Source organism: Cibotium barometz, chromosome 4 (genome assembly GCF_041138505.1).
Source record: "Cibotium barometz isolate CiBa-2024 chromosome 4, ASM4113850v1, whole genome shotgun sequence".
Lineage (NCBI taxonomy): Eukaryota > Viridiplantae > Streptophyta > Polypodiopsida > Cyatheales > Cibotiaceae > Cibotium > Cibotium barometz.
This window is the reverse complement of record NC_141049.1, coordinates 10,183,044-10,187,461: the sequence shown is the minus strand read 5'-3', so window position 1 is coordinate 10,187,461 and position 4,418 is coordinate 10,183,044. Positions and strand designations below refer to the sequence as shown.

Sequence of the window (4,418 nt, the reverse complement as noted above, 5' to 3'; positions counted from 1 at the left end):
CTCTAGTTAAGGCTTTTGACATGGTGGATTGACAAGTGACTCTCTATCTATTGATTATACATAAACATATACTTGGGACTTGAAACCAAAACAAAACTTAAAATGACCAAAAATTAAAAACACGCAGTTGCACCTACATTACACATCCACGCTCTCACATGCACACTCTTTACATATAGTAACATATGCACATACATTCACGCATACATGTACACACAATCCTCCTCTAAAAGCCAACTCCTCTCTATGAAAAACTATCCCCATGGATCTTTTAAATTTTCTCCCCTTAAATTTTTAAAATACTCCTTCACACATATACACAAATCTTTAAAATAAATAAATAAATAAAATATAGAGTTGTGTGTACCACATGGTAATGCACGCCCAGGTTACCATGTGTCAATGCATGCCCACATTGCCACATGACACACAGTACCATGTCATCACCCAAAAAAAAGAATCTTGAAAAAAATTTAGAGTTGCGTGTGGCGTTAAGTTTGACCAACTTAGTGTGAAAACTAGCACTTGTATATAAGTCATTTTTTGGAATAAGCAATACACAAACATTGCCTTACAATAGAATACTTATGAACTCTTTTCTTCTCTACTCTTGTTTGCTAGTATGCTAACAAATTTATGCTTGCTATAGATGGATGCTTGTTTGAATAGGTTTGCTTGTAGATTTTTCTCTTCCATTAGCTTCTTCTTCCCCTGCCTTTTTGTGAGAAAAAACATCAAGAAAGATCATCTCTAGTTACCTCCATGTGGGCAAAGAGAGCGATAAAAATCACTCCGGTGTGACAACAGAGTGAGGACACAACAAACGAGCTAGTGCACCCACATCGAAAAATTACAATTGCAACTCTAAGACAAGACCTAATGACAGATACTTTAGCAAGGCTAGGGTAAGTTCTTAACTTAAACACTACCTAACCATTTATCTATTTATATGAGCAAGGCATAAAGTTTGCAATCTCTAAAACATGATATACAATATGAAAGTTAGCAAGGAGGTGATTCCATGTTCAAATTCACTCTAGTCTAAACAAACATTGATTGAGTTTCCATCAACAATTGATACTTAGATACCAAGCCTTTGGGTCAAGAATGTTGGAGTAATTCTTAAGAAAGGGTGCTGAATAAAGTCTTGCCATGCTTCAATGATAGCTATCTTTATGGTAATAAGTTCTTACAACACTCAGGGAAATACAAAATACTAATCTGTTCACCCCTTTGACTTACCGTAAGACACTTTACCATCTTACTCGCACGAACGGACACTTATCTTTTATAAGATGACTCTTGAGTATATAAAGTGGTCTTACTTTGTGCTTAATGTCAAATAGAAAAATATAAGGATTTTGTCTATATCCTTGCTTAAAACTAATAATAGAGATTGGACTATTTTTAAGCCTAGAATGAAAACTAATCACTTGTACATAAGTCATTTTTAACAATAAGCAATACACAATCATTGTCTTACAATAGAATGCTTTTAAACTATGCTTGCTTGAATATGTTTACTTGTAGATTCTTCATTTTCATTAGCTTCTTCTTTCCCCGCCGTTTGCGAGAAAGAACCATCTCTAGCTACCTCCATCTAGGCAAAGAGTGCCCCCTCTTCACCCCATTGACAAGGAGCATTCCGGTGTGACAACAAAATGAGGACACGACAGACGAGATAGCGCACCCACATAACGAAGTTGCAATTACAACTCTAAGGCAAGGCCCGATGACTTAAGATTCGACAAGGCTAAGGTAAGTTCTTGACTTTGAACACTACCTAACCACTTATCTATATATCTAAGCAAGATATGATACTTACAATCCCTAATGTTGGAGTAATTCTTAAGAAAGGGTCCTTGATAAAGTGTTGCCATGCTTCAATGATAGCTATCTTTATGGTGAATAACTTCTTACAACATCAAGGAAATACAAAATATGTTATATTGTCTTCCTCCCAATGCACAAAAGCACAAGCGCTTTTACTTTAACCTATGTCCATCAAAGTTCTTGTTAGCAAAATTAGTCATTCTTGGAGGTGTTGCTGATGCATCGAAGCCTTGTGTGCAAATATACACGTCATCCATATAATATATGTATACTTCTCTTGCATGTTAGCTTACAATGTATTTACATCCAACTAAAATTGTGTATAAAATTGTAACCCACAAATGTGCAACAATTCAGCAATTTTCAATGTCTTTTATGTGCAGTTAGACACAAAGTGGAACTTACTGCTTGCCACAATGCACATCAAATATACACCTAGCTTAACATGCAGCCTTCCCACAAAGTGTTTACTGTGTTCAACCCTTAGTCCATCATTTTGATAGTTTCACATAATTTGGTAAGCATTTTACTAGAATGATCTTAGTAGGTGTACAATTTATTGTAATTGAATTATTTCTGGCAAATGGTACTAAGCAAGCCCATGGCTTGCCAAACCTGTGTGCATTGAGCATTCTCAAGCTTTGGTTGCAGGATGGGCAGCAACTGCAGTATAGTCAGCAGCAAGCACTTTGCCATAAGAACCCTTTCCGTCGTCCTCATAAAGCTCCGAGTGATCTTCTCTTGCATTCATGGTTAACATCTGGCACACCAACCAGAAGAGTGTGGTGTCCAAGGCTAGAAACGCTGCACCACCCATGAGGCCAGTTTTTGCAGTGGGGCAATGTGCCATTTGGTGTGCACATGATGGATCCGGTGCATATTCTCAGTGATGGTTGCCCACATCATGAGTCCTTCGGTTACGAAGAAGAGGATGCTGCATCAATAAGGCAGTTTAAGTTTTGTTAAGGACCCAATACATACCCACAATACATACCCACATGCCCACAATACATACTAAGCCTGTAATTGAAGATTCAATACATACCCACATACCCACAATACATACTAAGCCTGTAATTGAAGATTCAATACATACCCACATACCCACAATACATACTAAGCCTATAATTGAAGATCCAATACATACCAACCATGCAATTCAAGCCTATGGAAGGCTGTATTTCATGATACCTTGGAGGGGCCCTAAAGCAAGAAGAAATTACCTGGAGATGATGCTGAATACCACCAGCATTTTGCTCCTTGCAAGGGCAGCCAAGGGGACAACCTTCTTGCTGTATGGGAAGAAGATGGACACCACACCCACGGCACTGATGCAACCGCCAGCAGGATCACCGATAAGGTGCCCAATGCCTCATATGGATCAGGTGGGTACACGCAGACTGTCAGCTCCCCTTGTTTGGTTGCAGTGCCATTAGCAGGCTGTCAAAAATCATCAAAAAGCCAACCAGGGGGGGCAAGCTTTTTAGACATAAATTTAGAGAGAGAGAGCCCACTTAAGCCCTGAATGCATGTGATAAAAAAGCTATGTAAACCTTTTTGTTTTCTGCTACGATCCCTAGAATAAATGCAGTGACAGCAGTTGCACATGCTAGGGTTCCTGCCTCACCAAGGGCCATGTTGAAACCTGCACAAAGCCAAAATTAACTCCATAGTTAAGCTAAACCCGTCTTAAACGTGACCAAAAATCATCCTAATTCCATACAAAATAAGCTTAAGTATGAAGCTATGTACTTAAAATTTGATTCAAAATGATGCATGAGGGGGTAAATCTTACCTGAGATGGGACTTGAGATGTGTGGCGTTCCAACCAAAAAATTCCGGGGATACGAAGAAGGCAAAAATTAGGATAGGCCATACCAACAAAATTATAAAAGTGTGTTGTTTGCTGTCTGTCGGCAACTTCTAAGACTGGGTTCAGACGAGGCGGCGGCAGTACGCCTGCAGCCTGTACGCGCCAATCGATTGGCTCCAACTCTGCACGATCTGTTCACACGAGGCGGTGGCAGTTACCAGCAGCATAGCCACGTCGCGGTAGAGATCGCAGTGATTATTTGCCGACCCCCCCCCTCGCCTTTGGATTTGCCGCCCTCCACGTAGGAGGCATGCGTTGAGTTGGCACCCCCCCCACCACCACCATTCAATTTTTAATCCCTTTTCTCTTCTATTCTCCAACCACCCAAACGTTCCAATTTCCAACGTTTGTATTCCCAACAATTTCCAATGTCCACATCTCGAGACCAACGTACCAAAACTTCAAAAGGGACCCTATAAAATGTGACCATTGTACACTGTCCAGCCATCGACAAAAAACCAGAGAGTACACCATTTCTTGGAAGCAACGAAGTACAAACTTTTGGAGCTCTGTAGACTATGACACAGGTGAAGATGAGCTTATGGATTAATGTTGCAATCTATTACAATGTTCCCTCCCTCTTCATTTTTTAGTGGGTGCAATGGTGTTTGCAATTTCACACTACTTAATATATGGTGTATTAATGCTCCTTTATAAATGTGTGTTTGCAATTGTAGATTCCTCTTGGAGAGAGCATTGCTACGTCCGAACA

General features: G+C 39.8%; 1 pseudogene across 1 annotated transcript; it reads right to left on the bottom strand.

Annotated features, from left to right (window-relative positions):
• Positions 1 to 2,174: 2,174 nt before the first annotated feature.
• Positions 2,175 to 3,740, bottom strand: LOC147638895 (uncharacterized; annotated as a pseudogene). Its single transcript, XR_015263354.1, has 4 exons — positions 3,629 to 3,740; positions 3,387 to 3,478; positions 3,057 to 3,273; positions 2,175 to 2,767 (listed from the first exon to the last, which is right to left on the bottom strand). The product of XR_015263354.1 is annotated as an uncharacterized LOC147638895 (transcript).
• Between the last annotated feature and the right edge of the window lie 678 nt (positions 3,741 to 4,418).